The 24943-nt window shown below is 46.5% G+C and overlaps 1 long non-coding RNA gene across 1 annotated transcript; it reads right to left on the bottom strand.

Annotated features, from left to right (window-relative positions):
* Positions 1 to 392: 392 nt before the first annotated feature.
* On the bottom strand, positions 393 to 20098 carry LOC134361523 (uncharacterized). The gene is made up of 3 exons (XR_010021466.1): positions 20047 to 20098; positions 18253 to 18349; positions 393 to 420 (listed from the first exon to the last, which is right to left on the bottom strand). It is a non-coding gene; the product is annotated as an uncharacterized LOC134361523 (long non-coding RNA).
* Positions 20099 to 24943: the final 4845 nt, after the last annotated feature.

The raw sequence follows: 24943 nt of genomic DNA, 5'->3' as shown, positions 1-24943 counted from the left end.
TGTTACTTGTATGTTTCTCATTTCATCAAAGGTGAAGTAAATGTTCCTTTGACGCAGATGCACAAACAGGTTTAAGTTCCAAACATTATGTTCTGGTTGTAACACATGCAAGACACACCCTAAATTAGAAAAATCTTCTGAAAGAAAATGAAGAAAAACGAAAAGCAGCCAGGAATGAAAGCATTTACAAGCATTTGAATGAGGCCTTTAAATGTTAAATCAGTGTTTTAAACCCCTTCATTCCCAGGTAGGGGATTAACAGGCTGAGAGAGGTATTGTCTGCAAGGGTGAGGATACTGGAGGCTGGCAGTGTCAGCATCGCAAGAGTGCTCTACCAGAGGAGGAGGAGGAGGAAGGAGCTGCGTATGACTGGACCATCTCCATACAGCCCGTGGGGAATCCAGAGGGGTAAAGAAATACCTGAGACAATGAAGACAGGAACAAAACACCAAAACAAAACAAAAACAACAGGGGGAAAAAAAAACAAGAAAAAGAGAAAAGTAGTAAATACAAAGAGAACCAAAGAGGAGAAAACACATGCTGGAAAAAAAAAGCTTTAGTATATTCATGCCAAAACTAACAAAACATAATAGCACAAATCAAGACCCTTACTCAAAGCAAGATTGCTTAAGCAGGTATAGAAATTTGAAAGAAATAAATACGGTCTGTTAAACTTAAAATGTCAAAAAAAATTATCAGTATGAATGTTACAAAGAAAGACATTAATTTTATAAATTTAGAACATTTTCTCAACTCTCAAAAACACATTTGATGCTATTCTGAAAATTTATAAATCTAATGAGCTTTATTTTAAGCAATGCTTCATTTATAGCAGCACCAGGCACACATTTTTCCAGTGCATACATGACACTGAGAACCAATTCAAATATACTTTGACACAGTATGGCTGGCTACTGCAACATATGTAGGAAGAAACACATCATCAAACATACCTTTCTGCAAAAACCCTAGAATAGCTACACAAATTTTGAGTAAAAGAATACAAAGAATTATTATGCCCTACTGTTATTCTTCTGCCATTTTATAACTTACCCATAATACTCATGCATTTTAGCAAACTTAGAGATTTACAGCTTTGTCATCAAGGTCAGAGCTTTACAGGATATGAACTAACTGAAACAGCCAACTAAATTAAGAAAATCCTGAGACATAGAAAGTTGAAGTTAATTTGCATGCACAATTCTGGCAAAATTTTAACTGCTTCTCTTATGTTTCCATTTTGATTTGAAGGAAACTTTAAGCCATGGAATCACACCATTAAAAATATACAACTGTGTTTTAGAATATTTTCTCCTTAGTGAATATGAATTGAAAACTTATAAAGGTGTTTTCATTTTACTAACAAATCATAAATGTTTAAACAATACCATACGCTTAACTTGGCTACAAACTGTACAGTCAAATTACTTTCATTTTACTACTACTGCTTTACTAATTTACTCCTTTACTAATATTTCTAAAATATTGCAAACAAATGACAGACTTGTACTGAATAATATCATGTATAAAGCAATTCTACAAAAGGTAGACAAATCAGCACTCAAAACAATTTTTTTTTTTCTGACCAGTAAGGGGATGCAACCCTCGGCACAGTGTGGTCCACACCACGCTCAGCCAGTGAGTGCACCGGCCATTCCTATAGAGGATCCGAACCCGCGGCCTCGGCGCTACCAGCGCTGCACTCTCCCGAGTGCGCCATGGGGATGGCCCTCAAAACAATCTTTATGAAAAATATTTATTCAATCTTCAAATTAAAATTATAAAAATTCATCATTTTAGCTGTTTTAAAAAACAAAAGAAATATATTCCCCAAATGGAATAAAGTGTTATTTTCCCTTCTCCCAACTACTTATATAAGGATGGTAACAACCCTTTTAATTTTTAAACCCAAGTTAGTTTCAGGAACATTTCAAAAAAAAATTGTTTTGGTGACAATGTCTTAACAAAAAGCTTCCAATTTCTTAAATTTTTGGATTTCTCTTCAGCCGCAGCACGTGCTGGCCTTTTTCCTCCTGACGAGGAGGCACGTCGCCGGGCTGCGCTGGCTCCTGCACGCGGGCCCCTCTGCTCACGCTCAGCTGCCCGGGGCCGTCGCTCGCTCTGCCCACACGCGGGCTGCTGTGGGGAGCTGCCTCACCACGAAAGTTTTATTCCTCCAGCTCACTTCAGAGCATATAAAGGTAACGAGGTGGAGGAAGGGAGGCGAGCCTATGTAACTAGGTCACTTGATCATTTCAACTTCAGATGCAAATTTTTTTGTGTTTCAGAATTATTTGTGAATATTTCTTGATTCTTCTTGGAAATTACAAATTAGTGAGAATGATTACAAAGTTCTCTGAAAAGTTCCACAAAATGAACTTTATAATCAACGGCCCACATTTCTATTCTTCAAAGGACAAAAAACCTGAAAACATCATACGACTTATGCTATATGAGTAGAGAGACAATCACCATCTCATGAACACCTGTTGTAAGTTTCTGCTCAGCTACAAAAGGAGGCGTTACTCAAGTATAAGGGAAATGTCACTCTCAGCATGTTCATGCTGCTTTGTTAACCGCATTCTATAGCATATGGCCACTAGGTCAGAATTTGACCTATTTAGGGACAGCAGAAAGCTAAGTGTCCCTAATCCTCAGACCAACCATCAGCATCCAGTTTGGGAATAACGCTGTAATTTGAGGGAAAATTGGGGTTACCTTCTCCATCCAGGTCTAGCTACAAATGCCCAAGGGAAATCTAAATTTGTCTTTCATAAACAAAACCCTCCAACTCCTGCCACGCAAGAAGTGAGAGTATACATCTCTGGTTTGTTTAACTCTCTCTTTTATATGATTGTAAGTAGTATTGTTAATGTTACTGAATGCTTGTATAATACAATTTAGAAAGTACTCTTCATGTTTATCATTTCATTCCATCCTGCAAACAATTTTGATAAAATGCGTATTATTACCTTCCTTTTACAGAAAGAGGATGCTGTCTGGTTAGCTCAGTTGATTAAAGCACCTTATAACACCAAGGTCATGGGTTTGTGTCCCCATATCAGCCAGCCACCAATAGAAAAAAACAACAATACAGATGGAAAGAAACTAGCACACGTTACGTAATTTGTCCATTGTCCAAGAGTATACAAACCAGGACTTGTGGAGTCAGAAAATAAGACCTAGGTCTTCTGAGTCCCCTTTCCTTTATGCCACAACTCATCTGTTCCTTCAGCAAACACTTCCTGACTGCCTACATTGTGCTGGGCACTGTTAGGCATGAGACATGCAGCAGTGAATAAAACAGACAAAATGTTTGACTTTGTGGGATGTACATTCTAGTCATGGGAGACAGACAGTAAACAAAATAAAGAAAAAGATATACAGTATGGCAGATGGTGACAGTGCCATGGAGAAAAATCAAGCAGGGAAGGGATAGGGATCGTGGGGCAGCTGCAACTTTAATTAGGGTGAACAGGGAAGGTTTCAGTGCAAATGCAACATTTAAAAAGAGCCCTGAGAGAGGGAGGGAGTGAGCCATGTGCTTATCTGGGAGAAGAGCATTTCAGGATGAAGGATCAGCAAGGATAGTGTCCCTGCCACAGGTGTCTGCCTGGCATGCTCGAGACCAAGAGAGGAGGTGAGTGAGGCTGGAGGGAGCCTGGGAGGGTAGGGGAGGGGGAGTTAGGGGGTGATGGGGACAGGTCAGGGGCCCTTGTAGTCCATCGTGATGACCTTACCTTATCCTTACAGGGGAGACAGAAGCTGTCAGAAGGTTCTGAAGACATTATCTGTCTTATGTTTTAAGAGGATTCCTCTGGCGGCAGTGTTGAAAGTGGATTCAAGGAAACCCAGGTGGGATTAAGAACCATCCAGGTAAGATATGAGGGGGGTCTTTTGGGGTAAAGTCAACAGGACTTACTGACAGGCTGGACATGGGGTTTGAGAGAAGGAGAGGCACAAAGCATGACCCCAAGGGCTCAACCCGAGCAGTGAAAGGACAGAGCTTGTTGGGTACAGCAGGAAATAGGTCAGAATCAGCAGTGGGAGGACATGGGGAAGTGAGCCAGCACTGGAGGAATGAAAGACACCTGTTAGAATATCTGAGTGCAGACGTCCAGCATGAACTTGCTTATTTGAACATGGAGTTCGGAGCAGAGCTGGGCTGGAGATGTGGATCTGGGAGTTACCAGTTAACAGATGGATGAGGCCACCAAGAGGGTGGACGTAGACGGGCAAGAAGAGATGGTGCTTCAAGAAAGGAATCCGCCAGGTCGATGCTGCCAACCAATCGAGCAGCACAAAATGAACATTGACCACTGGATTTAGCAACTTGGAGATCACTGCAGACTTGACAGTTTTTGTGGAGCTGTACAGGGGAAAAAAAAAACTTGAAAGGAAGAGGGAAAAGAGAGAGAAGTGGTCACCAACAGTTACTGCAGGGAGTCTGCATGAGATGAAACAGAGAAAGAGCTCCAGCTGAAGATGATTCTGGAGTAAAAAACTATTTTGGTTAAGACAAGAGGGATAATAAGAAGCCCATGCACGCTGGTGGGGATGACCCAGTAAAGAGAAAACGTTAACTGTGCAAGGAGAGGGAGAGGTGTTTGCTCTGCATCTGAGGACAGCAGGGAGGCAGGTGGGGGCCACCGCTGTGGGACACGCTGCGTCAGGAGCTGGGCAGTCCTTCCAGAGGCAGGGGAAGCGGATCCCACAGGCACGTGGCCAGCAGAGCATGGACATGGGGGCGCTGCTCACAGAGGCTCTGTTCTGATGCTTCCTGTGTCCTCAGTGAAACAGAGAACCAGCTCATCAGTGAGGGAGATGGAAAGGAGGTGTCAGCATTTCGGAAGAGAGGAAAAGGAATGAGGCAGCATCTGGGGAGAGGAGAATGATGGGCTAAGGAATCACAGAACTGCCAGGGGACCAGGCAGGCCACCACGGATTTAAAATGAGACAGTCATGATGAGACAGAATGCCGGGTCACCACACTGATGTTTCCATTGCTGAGAAGACTTAAGGAGTAGGAGGTTGGGCTGCTTTGGAAAGACACACGTGGGTCGTGGACAGGAGATAAATCATCCAACACCCGAAGGGTCTGTGTTCTTGGAAATGGTCCCACCGATCTGGGCATCTGGAGCTGAAATTCTTCACCACCAAGAAGGCTGAACCCTGTCTAGGCTTCTTTGAATTTTGAAGCTGCATATTCTGCTTATTGTAGACCACTTTCTGGATGACCTGAAAAGATGCCAGTTTCCTGTGGGCCTGAGAACAGGATGAGACTTCCTGAATGGCTCAGGGTGGATGTGGGTGACTCTTCCCTGGGGCTCCGATGACCAGAGGTGCCTTGAACACCATCTTCATAGATCAGGGTCCTGTGTGCAGCCTGTCAAGGCCCCAGTGGGGGAATTATAGAGTAGGTCCTTAGACTTGGGGTGAAGCTCTGGTTGGTATGGACAGTCTGTCCACCGAAGACCAAATGTCTGTGCATCTGAGCTGCCGATCATGCTATTTCATGATCCACACGTAGTCTTCAAGTTTGGCACACCCAGGGCCATGTAGTCATGAAGTAACAGCAGCACACTCAGGCCTGGACAGGCCTCAAAGAGCAGCGAGCTGCACGCACATTTTGCTTGCATTTCCAGCATGTTTATCCCCATCTCAACCCAAACCCACGGCTTCATGGCTCCCTGCAGCCAGGAGATGAGGACGACGAAAATGCTTGGCCTAGTAAGTTCATGATGTACCGTCCTGGAGGGACTGGAGGTGGCTGCCCCAGCCCAGTCCAGGATGTTCTAAGGTAAACAGAAAAGAGAAATCACCTCAGGGGGAAATGACTGAACATACTATGGTTGACCTGCCAGGGGAGCGGAAATGGCCTCAGATCGGGGTCTCAGTTCATTCCTGTTCAGTGGTCATTGGCTTAGCCAGAGAGATGCTCAGAACAGGAAAGGACACGATGGTAAAACGCATGACAGGGAGGTTGGAGAAGGGTGTATATGGATAAACTGCTCCTCCCCAACAACTCCAGACCACAAAAAACACTAACATCCGTGTATGTAATGCCCCGTGAGAGCACCCACTGCAGGAGAGGCTCTGAGCAGTGCCGCTCAGCTGCTGTCACCAGCCACATGCAGGGTCATGCAAGGCAGAGGACGAGGCTGTGACTGGGCCTGACAACATGCCCTCCCCTCACCAAGGCTGACTGACAGCTTTACACCCCCTGCCAGGCCTGCACCCCCAGTGTGGCGCTGTGACACAGACAGTGGCCCAGAGGAGCAGGCCAACTACACGGGGTTCTCCCATCATGGAGGGGATGGGCTTGGTCTTCACTAGAACAGACACAGATTTGCTTTTTCTGCCTCTCATGCCTCTGCTCATATCACCTGGAGTCCCTGAATGGTTTACTGGGATGATGTTCATTTTAATGTAGTTCCCAAGAAATGCAGCTCATCAGGAAAGAAGCAAAGCCACGTGAGTGGGATCCAGCAGCCTTGTCACATACTCATCAAATCAAAGCAATTGGCCTTAAAAATTGTTGGAATAAACCACAGAAGACTCATTTATTACAGGATTCTCTGCATCACGGCACCTAGAAAGGCTACAACACAGTCTCTAGTCATGCATAAAATGCTCCAAATTAGTTCCCACAGCTAGAACTCATGGCTCCAGGAACCAAAAGAGGGTAATTCTTCGTGCCATTATATCTGCTAAAACATCCTCAAAATTGCTTTCCCCTCCTGAGTGTCTGGGGTCTCCAGAGATTTAGTGCCAAGGCAGAGCCCTTCTACTCAGGAAGAGCGGTGGCTTCTCTGAGCTCGAAGCTAAGGCCCGCAGGCCATGGTGAACAGGTCGCGTGGAGCACACGTCTCTTGGTTTCTGGGCTTCTCCATAAAGTGAAGCCAGAGCAATGTGGGCAGAAGCCTGGGGAGTCCTTGAGGTGCTGCCACGTACGATGGAAAAAGTGAATGGAAGATTACGGGCTGAACTGACCTAACTGTGTGCCCCCAAAAGATGTTGAAATCCTAACCCTCAGTACCTCTGAATGTGACCTTATTTGCAAATCGGGTTTTTGCAGATGATCAAGGTAAGGTGAGGTCATTAGTGCAGGCCCTAATCCAACATGACTGATGTCCTTGTAAGAAGCGGAAATTTGCCTCCACTTCTTTGTGGGGGTTTTTGGTGGCTGGTTGGTACAGGGATCCTTGATGTTGCAACACTGCACTCTAACCCTTGACCTTGGTGTTATAACACTGCACTTTAACCAACTGAGCTAACGGGCCAGTCCTAAAGAGAAACTTTGGACACAGACACATGCAGCGAGGGAACCCGATGTAAAGACATGGGGCAAGATGACCCTCTACAAGCCAAGGAGAGAGGCCTGGAGAGTCTTCCCTCGTGGCCCTTGGTAGGAGCCAACCCTGCTGACACCTTGACCTCAGAGCTCCAGCCTCCAGAGCAGGGAGACGACAGAGTTCTGTTGTGTAAGCTGCCCAGTCTGTGGGATTTTGTTATGGCAGCCCCAAGAAACTAATGCACGTGTCTTATTCTGTTCAGGCTGCTACGACAAAATATTTCAGACTGGGTGGCTTGTAAACAGACATCTACTTCTCACAGTTCGGGAGGCTAGAAGTTCAAGATTAAGGCGCCGGTGGATTTGGTGTCCAGGGAGGGTGCCTTCTCGCTGTGTCCTCCCATGGTAGAAGGGGCGAGCTGGCTCTCTGGAGCCTCTTCTCATCAAGGCTAATCTTGCTCATGGGGGTCCACCTTGTGACCTAATCACCTGCCAAGGCTCCTCCTCCTGATATTGTCACCTTGGGGGTTAGTTTTTAACATGTACATTTGGGGGGACCCAAACACTCAGACGTGGCACTTAGCAGGCAGGACTCACAGGGCCTGAGAAAGTTCAGCTCTCCAGCAGGTCAAGGAGCCTGACCTCCCGAGGGGCTGGCTGAGGACGGGGGAACAGAAACTCCTGTCAACCACAGACCCTCAGAGACACCCTGCACTTCCCAGCCGAGGCAGACGACCTGCCTGTTCGGGCACAGCCCCTGTCTAGCAAACGGAGGAGGGGCGCTCGGTCCTTCCCTTCAGGGATGGCCTGAGTGACTGAGGAGGAGGAAAGGTACTTTCAGCAACTTATTAAGAACAACAACAAAAAAAACCTGTAGCATGACCCAGTCCTCTCCCCCAAGGCCACAATACTGTCCCCCACACCTGCATAGACTGCTGCAGGCCCTCCTCTCCCAACCCCCCCTCCCTGCAGGAGAAGCGTTACCCTCCTGGGATGGCGCTTCCTCCCTGTGTGGCCACTGCCTCTGTGGCGAGCCACCTGCTGGGGGCAGCCCTCATGCCCTCCAGTGGAGATCTGTCCATGGTGGAGACATCCCGTGCACACCCATCACATGGCCCTCGAGGTGGGCACCACGGCCCTCACTGAGAGACGAGAGAGCAGCAAACTCGGCGGATCTGGTGATCTGGCCCATTCTGCCCCTGCCCCACTGTCAGCATAAGTCGGCTGCTTGTCTTCATACTGCCGAGAATGTTCCTTGTCGAAGAAAACATTCATAAGAGCCAAAACACACACAGCTGGAAAGACAGCAGCAACAATTGTGCCATTAGAAGCTTAAGAGTCACATTTTCCTCACCAATGACAGCCATTTGGCCAGGTGACGGACACGTGATGCAGCAAGTGATGCATCATTACACCCTCTGTCCAGGTGTTTCGCGTCACTTTTCCTGTTTCCATGTGAGTGAGACTGACTTTTCCAGCAGGTGTCGGGGGCTTCCCAGCCTCCATCCTCAGGCGTCACCTGCCATCCAGGGCTGTCACAGCAGGGTCCAGGCAGGAGTGCTGAGGGACCAGCGCCCCGTGGAGCAGTGGCCCCTCAGGGTCTGGCAGGCACTGGTGGGTGCATGCCCTGCTCCTTCTCCCTGGGGTGGGGTAACTTCAGCTTGGCCAGAGTTCCCTGGGGATCTGGCCCAGTGACCCCCATGGGGACCTTGCCAGACAGCACCCCTCCACCTGCTACCCTCCTTTCCCTGCTCCCCCAGCACTGTCCAGGATCCTGGTGGCCTCCGACCAGGTACAATGCTCACACTGAAACCCAGGGGCTGCTTTTAGCAACCCCCCAACTGAGAGTACATACAAAACTTGTAAACACTTTATCATTCTGGGAAAAACATTTGCTCTCATTGTTTTAATACCTACACTTTTTTCAGTACACGCACACACAATTTAACTGTTAAACCTTTTGCTTTGGTTTGTTGAGACACGCAGCGATAAGGGTGCCACTGGGACGTGGCAGAGCGAACAAAACAGCCTCTGCCCACAGGGCTCCTCCTCATCCACTGAGGGAACCAGTGCCCGTCACCAAGGTCACTTTTTCTGGAGGGATAAAATGGGTCCAGTTTTTACCTCCTAGAGCCAAACAGAACAATGCTGTGGGCTTTATCGTTTTCAAATAAGAACCATCCATCACTAATGACATTGGAGTTGTGAAGATGAGAATGCGCTACCACACACATGGGACTCGGGATTTGGTGTAAATAGAGATAATCGGGACCTCCTGCAATCTTGTGGTCATTACTGCCTTTGATACACATTAAGATCTAATTGTTTAGAAATATTGCCTGCTGCCATCAATGATTATGATTTCGATCATACTTATGAACCAAAAGGAAAGCTGTTTTTTTTTCTTACTGAAGCATAGTTGATTATACATATTTTGGGGGTACAGGGTCGACTACCATCACCTGCATACATGTGTTGATCCAATCAATATTATTAGCATATTCATTATTACGAATCATAATTGTTCTCTGTGCCTCTTACCCCATCTCTCCCCACCCGTCCCTCCCTCCCCAACTCCACCTCTAATAAGCATAGATTTGTTCTCTATGGAAAGTTCCACCTATTATTGCGACCTTCCTGCCTGCCTGCCTGCCTTGTTTTAATGATTAGAGTGAAAAAGCTCAATCTTTCATCTACTCCTTTTCCATGCCTCCCAAGAAAAGGTGCCGATGTGAAGTCTTGGTTAAGTTCTGAGGAAGGTGAGCATAGTTGTTACCATTCCCGGCATAATCCTGCTATTTCTCAGGACCAAATTTCTAAACATCTCTCACATTAGTGCATGCAGATACAAGCCACTGAGAGCAATTTTTTTAGTGGTTTTGGCTGTTTCTGTACGTTAGTGCTCCAAAAACAACACGTGGCCAAATTAAATAAAAAGGTGATAAGTAAAAATAAATGAGAGGTAGATATAGTTCCCAAATTTCCGATGCTAAAAGGACAGTGAGGATGAAGATAGAATCTGAGCCTGCTGGCCTCACCGTGCAGCCACTGGACCTATTTCTCTCATTTCTTATTCTGTGCAAAATAGTGTCTGGCAAACTGCTTTTCTATTTCTCTTTACTGACTTTTTTTCTATTTTCTTTATCATCATCATGTTTTACAACTCTAATAAGGCAGACAACATAAAAGAAACTATTTGTGGCCAACAGCACGATCAGTCCTCGACGACGTGTGAGGGTGAGTGGGTTTGCTAAGGTGGGAAGAGGTGAGTCCTGCACAGCAGCTCTGACACGTCCAGCCACTCCTCACAGGCCATTTAAGCATCACCAATCATCCCAGTAAAACCTTCATGCCAAAAGCATCCCATCTGGAATTTCATGTGGTGTTTAGTTCTGAGTCTCCTTAAAAATCCCGCAGTTTCCCAGTCTTCCACTGGTCCCAGAGCCTCAACATTTTGACACTGTAGCACGTAGGCTCTTCCTCAGTTTGGGTGTGTCTTGCGTTTCCTTGTGACCAGATGCATTTCTGGCAGAAACGTCACAGCAGTGATGCTGTGGTTTTCTCATTGGTCCTGTCCAGTCGTGCACAGTTTCTGCTTGTCCCTTAGTTTGTGTTAATTGTGACCATGTGATTAAGGTGACAGTGAGTGCCAGGTGCCACCACTGTAAAGTCATTCTTTTTCCTTCATAATTAAGAAGTATTTCAAGAAGGGAAACTTTGAAACTGTGTAAATATCCTCACCCTCATCAGACTTTTGCCACCGCTGGCAGCATGCTTGGCTGTTCCCTGGGTTACTGATGTCCGGGAGGCACCCGGTGTGAGTGTCCACTCTGCCACTGTGTCCTCATCAAGAGGCAGGTGTCCCCCTGTCAAAAGCTTTCTCTGCACCTTCTTTGTTCATGTCAAAATGGACTCATGGATTCCTATTTTGTTCAATGGGTTACAGATTATTGATATTGTTATTTATTTTGGTGTAAGAGTCATTCGAGATTTGACTAACAGGAGCCCTTCAGGCTGGTCATGCCCTTTTGCTTTCCCCATCACCACCCAGGCATTTCCTTACTTCCCAGCCCTGGAATCTGCCATTTCTCCAAGCCTTGTTCCTCATTGCAGAGAAGGGTATGTAGAAACCAATGCCTGGACTCTAGCGTGCTCATTGTACTGGGGCATCTCCTTCTCTGACCAACCTAGGGACATGGTCATGTGCACACACACACATGCACACACACACACATGCACACACACACGTCTACATCTACACTTGTGTCTACATTGACTGATATAAACTGACACCGTGACTCCCCACCAATATCTCCAATTCTAACTCAGCTATGCAGTCTTCTCTCTTTCCATACCTGTAATTTCCTTCTTGGACTGTAAGAAACGTGGCTTCCACTAATCTTTGGGTTATTTTTCTGTTTCATCAGCTCTTCCTCTGTGTGACCAGTCTTCACCAGCACTGCTGCCCTCGCACCTTGCTTTGGCTCTGACACCCACTCTGGATTGCCATCTACATCCCCCCACCACCCACACACACACAGACACCCTCCCCAGCCCACTTGGGTTCTGATGCCCTGCATCAAGTGTGCACAGCCACCACTCCCCTGGGCACTTGGACATTAATTTAGACATTAGTGGCTGTAAGCAGAGCTGCCATTCACAATTGCACAGGATGTACTCTGCACAGCTCCAGGGAGCACCTTTCAAAGCACACAGTCTGTGGAGATTTGTCACCTGCCAGCTCTGGCCGTAGCTTCCTTTCCAGTCTTCACAACTTTCTTCAGATACGTACCAACACATTAACAGTTGTGCAAAGGTGTCTATGATAGTAAACTTATGCACCTTCAACCACCCAGTGAAACTTGTAAATAAATAAAATTTTCCTACAATATTTTTCTTTTTCTTACTTGGTCACTGCTTACCAAGTGTCTATTTTGTGCTCAAATCTGAACCTATTTATTAGGATTTTCCCAAGTCCAGATTTCCATTCCGCATTTATTTACTGGAATCAAAATGTCTCCTTGGACCATGACCTTTGGTTTCTGGGACATTTCCTTGGACATATAAAAGTGATGAAAATTGTTTTAATCCATGACCAGTTATTCTAGTTGTTACCAGTGAAAGTCATAAGTTCCATACTTTCTCTAAGTGGCCTGGAAGCAAAGCTTGGTTTTCCTGTTCACAAATGCTTTCGACTCTATTTTTCTCTCTAAGTCTCTCCACTCACCGAGGGAGTCCTGGTGTTAACTAAACAAGGGCGAGCATGCTGGTTATCACCAGCTTCCGATGGGAGCACCCATTGCTCCTCTCCAAGCCCAGACTCCCCTCCATTCCACTTATTCAGGGGAGCAGACACCGAGCCCTCCCTTCCAGCTCTTCTGGGTCTGAATTGTGTCTGTCTCATTTGTCAGGCAACTTCAAGAGGACAACAGTTTTTCCTTTGTGCAGTGTCAAAAGATGCCAACCACTGACACATTCATTTTCTGATTTTGAACCAGCTGAAATTGCATGTTTTGCAGGAAGAATGAAGAGTATCCGCTTACCTGGACTCAAGTGGTTGATTCCGGGCATGGCATTTGAACCAGCAAAAACTGACGGCGTGACCACTAAAATTTCTGGAGTGTCTGTCTTGTCTTCAGCCCCATGTTTGACCCATGGGGGAGTTGAAACATGTGAGAGGTCCTTGCCCTCTGAAGGCATGACTGTGTGAAGACAGCATGAGAGTACTTTAGTAAAGGTTCGTCACCCCGTTCTGTTCTCTTCTTCTCCCACAGTCACACAACTTTTGCCTGGCACATGGGCACCTAGAAGCACAACACCACATCTTCACAGAAGCCCCCCTTGCATCCGGCCGTGTGACAAAGCTCTGGCTGGAGGCATGTGGCACGCATGTTTGAGGGCAGTACAAGAGTCATCTGTTAGGTGCTCTTGGCCCCCTTTGACTGTCCAACCCGCTGCCTGGGATGGTGATGCTGCTTTCTTGACCACAGGGCTGGGGGCCACATCCTAAGGACTGAGGACGGCTGAGCAGAAAAGAACTGGACCACGTGAGGACCCACGGAGCAAGCTGCCCTGCCTGTCCCGGACAGCACAATAACAGTGCCTTATGTGAGAGAAAAACCCAATTCCAGCTTAAGTCTCCATTACTTTAGGTTTTCCATCATGTGAAGAGCAGCTCAGTGTTACATGATACAAGTACAAAAGATCAGAAATAGCTTAAACCAGCCACAAGGGAGTTCCCAGGGTATGAGTGGCTGTGGGTTAAACAGAATCAATGACAGTGGCCAGAGCTCTGGATGGCCCAATGAAGACAGGTGTGCAGGAGACATAGCAGTGACCATACACTTGTCCTTAGGGATGCTAGGACACAGGGTGACAGGAAGCAGGAACTAGGGCCTTCTTGGGGGCGTGAGTGGTGTCAGCAGAGGAACAGGACAGACAGCTGCAGGAGGTCTGGGGATGTGTGGGGATGGACTGGCAAGGTCCCTGCCTGGAGAAGACACAAATAAAGGGTTTGACTCATGCTGTTGAGTCAGGATTTTTTCATACCTGGGGGATGATGCACACTTCTAGGTTATGAAGCATACTTCACATCCTTAAAGTCACATGCCCCAGACACCCTTACCCTTCACCTTTAACCCAAGCCTCATGGGCCCTTGAGCTAAGACAGCTGAGGTCTATGCATGGAGCCTTAAGGACAAGCAGGAATTTGCCACACAGGTGAGTGGGGAAAGAACGTTCCAGGCTTGAGGGAACTGCACGAGCACAGCCCTGGAGCAGAGGGAGCCAGACCCACCGGAGCAGGACTTCCTGGCTCCTGCCACCCGGGCACCCGCAGTAGTCCCATGCACGCGTGCGGCCCGCTGGGCCGAGCTGGGGAGGTCTGGGCCCTGACGAGACCTGGAGGGGAAGTGTGTACATTTCCTTCATCTGTGAGGAATGTGTCATATGTGAGGAGCACAGTAGACATGAGAAAAGTAAAAGAGAAAGGATGAGGGAAGGAGTCAACTACATCACACTTGCAAAATGAAATCTACCCACTTTTTAAGTGAGAAAGGGAGCTTGCTTCTACCACCGTGTCTTTTTATATCTGGTCCTGGCCTTGGAGTGGCTGCATGGGACTCCCTGGACTGAGACGTCTCCATGATGAAGACGACATTCAGAGCATCTGCTCCAATCGCGAGCAGGGCTGGAGAAGGTGCCAACAGAGCTGGGACAACAACAGCTCTGAGTCCAGAAAGAAAGCCATGAAAGCCTGCAGCTAGTCATGACTCGATGCCCGGAAATATTCTAGAACATGTTCATATTGTCTAGTAAATATTTTGAGGGCATTTAGAAAAGACTCAGTGAACACTGTGAGTGTGTCATCCCGAGGCAACCACGTTTCTGTTGCTGACGTGCTGAGAGGGTTGGGGCACCTCGCCGACTGCAGATCTCAATTTGCACAAACACATCTTGATTTGAGCAAAGCACTTCACAAGGATTCTTTTTAAGTACCTCTAGATAAAATGGTAAAGTGTGGGCCGAATGACACTACTCAGTAGGTGGAAGATCTGCTGATTGAATTGCTTTGTACAACAGGAATGGTAAGTGGTTTTGTCAGTGTGAAAGCAATTGATGAAAGGAGCACTCTGCCTGATGGTATGGATCCTGCGCTGGCTGCAGTTATTATAAATCCGTGACTGGGATGAAAAACGGAAAGATGATCATCACGCTTGCTGGATTATGAGACCTGTGATGGACACTGATGCTCCAGATAAGGCTTAAAATTCCATGTTATTTCACATGGTTGGAACTCTAAGCTGAAAGCAATAAGATCAGGGATAAGAGAACTACAAACATGTGGACTGTAGGGCTTGTCTAAAATGGTGATGTCCTCTAGAGATATAACATGAGCCACGTATGTCATTTTAAATTTTCAAGTAGCTGAATTTTAAAAAGTACAAAGAGACTGGGGAAATTAATTTTCAAAATATTTAAATTTTATCTCAATATATCCAAAATATAATTGTTGCTTTGCCTCCCATGGATTTGTCACCCCTTTTCCCCTGGGTGACGGAGCCGCCAAAGATTACTTCAAAGTCTATCTCTTCTGAGCAGGGAGAAGCCCTGAAAGGGGTTAATCTCCCAGAACCCTCAAGAGAGAGCCATTCCTTCCATTTGGGAAATTAACCACGAATTGGGGTTCTCTTCCCACATTTATTCTCCACACAAGTTACAGGAAGCGAACATAGGTGGGGTATTTGCTAAGTATAGTTTAACAAGTTTAATAATAGAAGCTGATAACATTCAGTAAAACAAGCAAGGTGACATTCCATAATGCAATTTGCAAGAAGTTAAGTAGATCCACTAACAAAAGCTTGATCTTAGCAAACATTCTCTCTCATTACCGCAATTTCCCAGTATCTTTACATATCAATCAGTAACCTGACTGTCTTTGAACCAATAACCTGCTGTGTTACAATTCTTTACCTTACAAAAGAGAGTATAGCCTGGGGAAAATTCCTGTCTTTTGCAAGGTCAACATCTTATATGTACTTTTAAGAAGCTAGGCCAAACCTGAAACTGCAATGCTTTGGAAAACCAGGCCCTGTGAAATACATTTGCTTTATGTATACTCCACATATAATAATTTCATCACTAATCAATATAAAAATTACCAATGAGATATTTTACCTTTTTGTGGTACTGTCTTAAAAATCAGGCATGTATTTTACATTTACAGCACATCTCAGTCCAGACTAATCACACTTAAAGTGCTCCACAATCTCACATGTCTGGTGACTACTATAGTGGGCAATGCATGTCAAGAAATTGGTACATTTAAAATTTATCAGATGCAGGTGATTGGTCACATGTTTGACATAAGCCACTGTAATAGATAATCCAATCTTAGGCAGTGCTAGTGATATGAGGTGTCAATCTATTGCCAGAATAGCACCACATGAGAAACAACTCTAAAACCTCAGTGGCATGCAATAATGACCCACAAGAGGACAGGTGAGCTAGGCAGTTCTGCTGATGGGGACAGACTCAGTAGACTCATGGTGACTGGTCCACCTACGCACTGCTGTTCAGCCTCCAGGGTGGCTGGTGCAGGCTGGGCTAGGAAGGCCTCAGCGGAGCCAACGCATCCTAATGCGGCCAGCCCAAGCCTTCTCCCATGATGGAGGCCCATTTCCAACACACCCCTCTTGGGTAGACTTTGAACTAACACCCCATCACTTTGGCCACAGTCCACTGACCAGAGCAAGTCCCAGGCCAAGGCGGATCCATGGGGTAGGGAAGGTGACTCCACCCTCTGATGGGAAGAGCTAGGAAAACACATACCAAACGACAGGGCTACAAGGTAACAGAGCCTATCACTGGGCCCAACCGTGTTGTGGGTCCACCCCGGGTGGGATCAGGATGTGGGAGCCATGTCGCACAGAGGCCCACATACAGCAGCCCGGGCACTGCATCTGAGAAGCAATATGAGCTTCGGTCAGGAACGCAACCCAAATGGCCAAGCACGTGGGCCAGGCCCCTCCATGAAGAATTATAGGAACTGAGTGTGTTTAGTCTCCAAAATGAGAAAATTAGGGGAGAACATGAAAGCTCTCTTCAAATTGTGAAGAGCTATTATGTGGAAGAAAACAGGCTTGTTCTCAGTTCCCCTAACTCTTTCTGAGGGTTTGGTATCTACCAGGAACTATGCTAGATGCAGACAAAAATAGAGGAAGGGAAGTTGCAGTAGATACCAGCTCGTCCTAAGGAGAACTTTCTAACAAATGAACAGATGGTTACTATCCAATAATCCACCTGCCACAGGTGCGTGCTGGAACCCAGAATGCTCAGGCACAGGCACTGGAAAGGGATCCCTCCTGCTCGCCGGTACAGAGCGACATCCTCCCAGCTCCCACACCAGCAGCTGGTCTCACAGCTGTGGTCGTTTTGTTTGTGGGGATGTGTCACACCACGCTTCATGTTCACAGACACAGAACGTGAAATATCTGATCAGATATAACAGCCTATCTTAGAATCGACCCCGAGTTGCTAGGTGTTTAGTAAACCATTTTACTGCTCTAAAGGGTGAAAAGTACACAGTGGTTATATGATTTCTGATCACATGAGCCAGCTGGAAAGAGTGGAAGTGAAACAGATGGTGGGGGTTCTTGGGGGCCATCTTCAGTGTCCCCATCGCTGTCTCACTGCAGCCTGGGCGACTCACGGTGTGCCCTCAATGCCTAGTACCCTCGCTGTTCTCATGCAGCTGAGAGTTCTTCCTTTACAAACACAGAGATAGTTTGACTTTACCAAGGATACTACAAAGCAAATCATTAACAGAAGCAGAATTAGAATTCGGAACCACTAGATACTGGGTTTTTGTGTAGAGAGTGAGAACATCGCACTGAATTGTTTCTGTTTCCTGACAAACACGAGATATCCCTGACACCCCGAGGAATTCATGGAAACTGTGAGGAGATCCAGGTGACAATGATAAATACTCTAGGAATTTCAGAGAGCTCGAGAAGACAGCTGCAGCGCACAACTGGACACAGGGTGCATGTAGAAGACTCTGGAAACAGCAGGCCAAGCAAAAGAGAAGTGCATTCTGTAGGTTTCCACGCACATGAAATTTTCAGAGAGGCATCTAATGTAAGTGGCAGAAGCTAGATCAGCAGTTGCTTGCAGCAGGGACTGACAGAAAGCACACAGGGACACAGGGAACTTTTGGGGGGTGGTAGGATGGTCTGTGTTTTGATTGTGATTGTGGTTACTCTGGTATAAATTTGTCAAAACTCATTAAAATAACCCTGAAAAAGGATGCATTTGATTGTGTGTGAACTGTATCTCCCTAAAGTCGATATTAAAGAATATGTGACACCCTCCCAACCCAGCACAGGTGTCATCGGGCAGATAACTGCTGCTGGCTGCAGTGGGATTCCACGATGGACAGCCTGTCGCACAGCTCTCACCGAGAAGGCTGAAGAGGGGACGTCGGTCAAAGCAGCTCACAAGCTCAGCCTCCACTTCTTCCTTGCTGTTCCTCACTGGTTACCATTTTAAATTTCACTGGAACGGGGACAAAAAAGAGGCTGTCAAGCTCCTCTCTGAGTCTTCCTCACCTTCCCCCTATACATCAGGGTCCCTGGGCTCAGGCCTGTGTGGCTTCATCCAGACCCGCGTTTTAAACACCGTCTGTAGACTGACCCTGTGTTAGTTTCCTTCACAAAGCACCACAAACAGGGTGGTTTAAAACAACAGAAACCTATTTTCTCCCAGCTCAGGAGGCTAAGGGCATGAAATCAGGGTGCCGGCAGTGTTGGTTCCTCTGAGGCAGAAACCGTTCCCTGTCTCCCTCCAGCTGCTGCTGGCGGCCGTCGCAATCCTTTGTGCCCCTTGGCTTGTGGACACATCACCCCAGTCCCTGCCTCTGTCTTCACACCACCTTCTATCTCTTTGTGTCCTTTCCTCTTCTTATAAGGCCCACCTGAATCTGAGATGATTTTACTGGAGACCCATAACTAATTACATCTGCAAAGACTCTACTTCCAAATAAGGTCATACTCTGAGCTTCCAGGTGTATGTGAATTTGGGGGACACATTATCCAACAGCCCCAAATTGTATCCACAGTCCACATCCTTCTCTGGAACTCCAGACATCAGTACGCCCACTCTGAGCACTCAGAAGAACCTCGCGTTTCTGACACCAAAGTCAATTTCCCTCCCCGAAACCTGATCCTCCACAATCAGGTTTATCTCAGCAAAAGATGGCTCCTCCTGGCTGCTCAGGCCACACACCTTGAAGTCATCCTTGAATCCTCCCTTTCTCCATATGTGACACATGAGCAAATCCTCTTAGCTCTCCCTTCAGCATTTAGAACACTTCCTGTGTCCCATGTCCCGTCGCCTCTCCCTCTGCTCCTTACCAGCTACCTGGCCACTGCTTTCATCTGCCTCATGGTCTCCCTGACCCGACACTTTCCCCCCATAATCAATTCTCCACTGGACAGAAAAAGTGAGATATCTAATATCACCAACTCATGTCAATTCATGTATTCTAGTCTAAATCCTCCAGGAGCTCCCAGAGGCCCCTGCATCCTCACTGTGACTTAGGGGCACACATGGGACCTGCCACTCCCTTCCTCGCCCCTCTCCCTGGCTCTGTCTCCTTCCCCGCTCCATTGTTTACACCAGTAGCCCTGGCAATCGCACTATTCCTTAACGTTGCTCAGCCATCCTGACTCAGGGCCTCGGTCCTTGCTGCTTCTCTGCCAAGAACACCTTCCTCCAGATAGCCACATGGTGGGCCCTCACTTCCCCTGGCTCCGACCCTGTTCCTGGCTCCTACCCTGCTTTACTTTTCTCCCTGGCACTTGTCCCTGCCTTGCACATTTGTCTGTTTGCTGTCACTAGCATGCAAGACCTAGCTGAGGAGAAGCATGAACTGTCTGCTCCCTGCTGTCTCCCCATTGTCAGGAGCAGGGCCTAGCCCACAGCAGGTGTTCAAGAAACATTTGTCAAGTCAATGCATATGTGAAGTTGTGATTGACATTACTAATTAACGAGTGTGGGCTTTTTAAAAAGCTTAGCTCATTTTTGCAGCAATCGGTAGACCCGATCTTGTATCAACCTTCAGTTGATGTGTAGATAGGGTGAGGTAGCAGCAGTCTTCGGCAAACCACTTTTGTGATTTGTCATCTAAAAAGGGAAAGAGGTTTTAACTTGAAAGAGAAAAACAGTAGATGGCTTTTATGCGGAACACTTACGTGAAGCTTCATCAGTGGCCAGGCAACTTCCTTTCCAACTTCTCCTTACTTTGGGTCCCTCTAAACATGTTTGCCACCCTGCCAGAGACCACAGAGACATTATAAACATCTTGTCAAATAAAACTGCTTAATTTGACAAAATGCACAAGGATGCTTCTGGCCACTGGCCAAATACATTTCAGGGAAATGAACAGAAGCCCATACTGGACTGTACTCAGATTCCTTCTGAATTTCTTTTAAAGTTGAAATTCCCTCTCTTGGTTATATTTTTAAAGGGCTCAAACCTAAGAAGTGGAAGTATATAAAAAATGAGACACAAGAGGATGTGAGAATATAGTGGGGGTGGGGTGTCATCTGGATAGAGACACAAACACAGGCTCTTTACTGAAATGGAAGGTAACTTACTGGTTAAGAGCATGGACTTTGGAACTTTACCAGCATTTGAATCTTTACTACTTATTAACTGGGCGAGTTGTGTAAATTACTTCACGTCTCTGAGCCTCAGTCTCCTCACATGTGATCTGTGGGGACATAGCTATCTCAAAGGTATGCATTTGACACACAGCAGATGTTAAAAATTGGAGAGCTAGCAGGAGGACAAGCAGATAGGCCATGCTTAGGTCATGTTAACACAGTCATGGCAGAGATCTAACTTCATACCGATCCAACGTCAGAAGATCGCTGAAAGTTTCCACTAAACAATGAAACTACAGTTCCACGCTATGATTGCTAACTTGGGGCCAATATTGCCTCTTGGGAAGCACCTCTATGGAGAGTTGGCAGAGAAGTTTCTCATTCAGGTGTAAGGTTTGTAGACACAATCACTGTGTCCATCAGGGCTTTACATACAGGAACCTCAAAATGAAGGAATAAGAAGAAAAAAACAAGATAGCCACAAAGGCAAGGTGGCATCTCCTCTTCCTGCCACCCAGAGGAAATGAAAGGCTAACTCGGGAGACACCAGAGTTTCTATTATTCTGGTTGGGGAAGAAGGAAGATCCTTTGTCTGCTATTCCATGGAGGGAAGGAGACAAACCTGATTCTTGCTTCCATATGATGTCCTCAGAGGAAGGCACTGCCCACTCTGTCCTCTAGGCAGAGCAGTACTGCCCATGCACCACACCCCAAGGGGTCCACCAGACCACAGCCCCTCATGTTAGAATTGCCCACCCCATTGGCTGATGCCTAGCCTTGGTGATTTGTCCCGACACTGATGGCTTCTTCTGTTGCCATACTCACACCTCCAGACTGAGGCTGTTGTAGACTCAGGAGCATTTGGCAACTTTGTCTACTCAACCCTGGTGCCATGGGGTGTGCCACACTCATGGCTCAAAGCCCACCTGCATCCCTCAAAAGACACTGTGACCATGGCCTCTGTCTGAAGTAAAGGGGTCAGCAAGGTCTTCCAGTGACCAAAGAGGCTCCAAAACCACACAGAGGACCACACCAAGAGGCTGGTGTATCTGCCACCTGTGTCCCACAGTCTCATGGACTTCAAGTTCCTGGAGTGAAAGGCTCTTATTTTAATCAAGTACATTCAGTGTTCTGAGAATTCGTGTTTCTTCATGCTGACCATCCCAATAAACACCTCATTATTAACAGGAAGGGGTATGTTTGCTTTAGCCAAGGCTGCAGTCTCTCCACCGCTAAAAACTCAATTTATTTCTGCTTGATTTGGCCTATCCTGACTCAGCTCAGCCATTAACCAAGGAAACTAGTATCTCCTATTCTAGAGGGAGGTTGTCACATGCTAGTGTAGGACCGTGTGAGGACCATGTGTGAGGATCTCCACCCCTCTGTATCATTCTCCAGGAAGGTCATTACAGTTGAGGTCAGTTTCTTCCCAAGAGAGGCAAAAAATGTTGACCATGGAGGCTGCTTTTTAAACAGAGAGGCATTACCTAAAGGAGCCCTGCAGCATCAGATTTCTCAGGGATGGCACCCAGAAAGTTCGAACATTTTTTCAACAAACTCCCCCAAGTGATTCTGATGTTAGCTAAATTTGGGAACCACTGAATTAAATGTCTTCTTTTCAAAAATTTAAGTTGCAGATTGCACATCTAACTACTTATACTATTTAATGTTTGACAATATTTCAAACATTGATAATTCATTGATACTAGCAACTGATCTGAAATTACTACTCTAAGCCTGAAAAACATTGCAAATTTCAAAATACTACGATACCATAGTAGTTTGCATTTATAACATTATATTTACAACTCCTCTCTCTCATCCGTTGTGCAATTGTTTTCATGGAGTTTACTTCTACGTGTTATAAATCTTATTTACTATTTTTAATTTAGTCCACAATCTTTTAAATAATTAATCATAAGATATTTTGAAAATCAACTTTAATTTAACCATTTCTGGTGGTCTGCATTTCTTTGTGTAAATCTAAATTTCCATCTGGTATAGTTTTCGTACAGCCTAAAGAACTACCTGTAACATTTCTTGCAGCACAGGTCTGTGGGCAATAAGTTACTTCAGTTTTTTTTTTTTTTTGCTCTAAGAGTTTTATTTTTGCCTCCAATTTTGAAAAATATTTTCACTGGGTAGAGATCTCTGGATTAATAATTTTTTTTCTTTCAATACTTTGAAGACTCTATTGTCTTCCAGCTTGCATAAAATGTGACAAGAAATCTAGTATAATTGTCTTTCTTCTTGGGTATACAATGCCCTCCACCCATGCATTGTACATGTTCTCTTTATCTTTGGTTTTTAGCAAATTGATTATGATGTGTCTAAGACGGTTGTGGTATAAAAATTTTTGGTTGTGTTTTTTGTTGTTTTGCTTTTGTATTTACACTGCTGGGATTCTCTGAGCTTCTTGGATCTGAGGTGGAGTTCCATTATATTTGAAAAATTCTTACCCATTATCTCTTTAAATATTTCTTCTGTTCCTTTTCTTTTATTCTGGGACTCCAGCTGTATGTATATTAGATCATTTCATATTGTTCTATAGCTCTTGGATGCCTTGTTATATGGGGTTTTTTCCCACTCTTTTATTTTGTGTTTCACTTTACACGGGTTCTATTGACCTGTCTTCAAACTCATGGGTCTTTCTTCACAAAGAGATGTTCAAGTCAAAGAAAAAATTCAAAAACAACAACAATAATAACAAGACAAGAGTATCCTTCAAACACGGAGAGAGCAAATCCTCTCCCAGACAGACGAAGGCCGAGAGGATCCCCCACAGCAGGCCACTCTCCCAAAGCGCTGCACAGGGCTCTTCCAACTCAAAGATGATGCTGACGTGCCCCAGCACCATGTCTGCAGGGACGAAAGTCAGCAGTAATGGAAGTAGAAATACAAAGAACACACTCAACCTACAAGGATGAGGACAAAACCGCTCCCCGCCCTCCCCCGGTGGCCTCGTCCCCGCTGCCCTCGCACTCCTCGCAGCGGCGGCGATGGCTCACCAGGCCCGGGACCCCAGGACACGGCCCGTGACCAGGAGGGCACAGCCCAGCTGCACCTGCTACTCCGGTCTGGCCCCCACACCGCCCCGGGACAAGGCGATCCTGCGCGCTGGGGACGGACGGACGGAAGGAAGGACGGACGGATGGCGGGGCAGCGCTGGGCTCCACCGGAGGGGAGGAGGGCGCCCCAGCCTCCTGTCTCTGCCAGCACCGGGCACCCCGCCCGCCATCTGCATCCCTTCCCGCTGGCCTCCGCCGCCCCTCCCGAACTCAGGACCCGGGGAACCCTCCTAATGCACCCCGTGCCGCCTCCGTCTCAGCCCGACCATGCTACTCCCCTGCCTCGCTCGGGAGCCACAGGCCCCTCACCCGGGTCCTACCGGCTCCACCACGCCGCTCCCCTCGCAGGTCTCCTCCTTCTGCAGCCTCTGCCACTGCTTCCACCTCTGCCGCCGCTTCGTCGCTCCGCGCTCCCCTGCGCACGGGGACCGAGCAGGCTCTGGTGCGCCCGCCTGCCCTGCCGCGCATCTGGGAGAAGGGCACGCTCCCTGCCTCTCCAGGCTGCCTCAGGGGGAGGAGTCAACACCCCAGAGTGGGCGAGGCCAGGCCAGTGCCCAGGCCAAGGGTGGGTGGGACGGGCGGGAAGACAGGGGGGGAATGCCCGCCGGGGAGTGGGGGAATTACTTGGGATAGTCTATAAAGATAAACAGGCCATCCTGCAACCACACAGTTTCATTTCTTCTTTTGCAAACTACATGAGGTTTTTTTTCCCCCCAGCTTATTTCAGCGTCTCAGTGACGGTGTGATGGTGTTTATTATACTTACTGAGTGCTTAAGCCTTGAAAGCAGGGTATCAAATTTTCTTTCTCTAATTTTTCTTGTCGGGAGAATGAACTTTTTTGGAGTTAAGAGCAGTCAGTAAAGCTAGGCTCCAAAATACGAACAGCTATTAGGAAGTTGACCCATGGGTTATATAGTTATCTCGATTATAAAATGTGAATTGGTAATCACGGTTATGAGTTTTTATATTTTTCATTAATATTTACTTAATTTGGGGCTGGCCAGTTAGCTCAGTTTGTTAGAACGTGGTGTTATAACATGGCCAGAGGTTCGGCTGCCCACACTGGTCAGCTCGCCCACCCCTCCACCCCCAATGTTTTTTTTTAACTTAATTTTCATCCAGTTAAACCTATGGTAGTGTTAAGTTCATTAAGATACAAGTGACTAATGAGTATTTCTCTTGATTATGTTTAAAGTATTGAGGGATGAGTCTACATTTTAATAAACTAGTTTTATTTCTGTCTGGTCCTCTTTTTTCTTTAAGCCATACGAATTTGTGCAACTTCCCTCCCCTTTGGCTTTAACCATCCTCTTTTTAGGTGACGTTCATATTTTATGTACTTAGCTTTATGGGTATGCATGCTTTCATATACATACTGTATATGCCATAGCTAGCAATGGAATTCATTTTGAAC

Source organism: Cynocephalus volans, chromosome 13 (genome assembly GCF_027409185.1).
Source record: "Cynocephalus volans isolate mCynVol1 chromosome 13, mCynVol1.pri, whole genome shotgun sequence".
NCBI lineage: Eukaryota > Metazoa > Chordata > Mammalia > Dermoptera > Cynocephalidae > Cynocephalus > Cynocephalus volans.
Note: the sequence above shows the minus strand (reverse complement) of the source record. Positions and strands in the feature narration are given on the sequence as shown.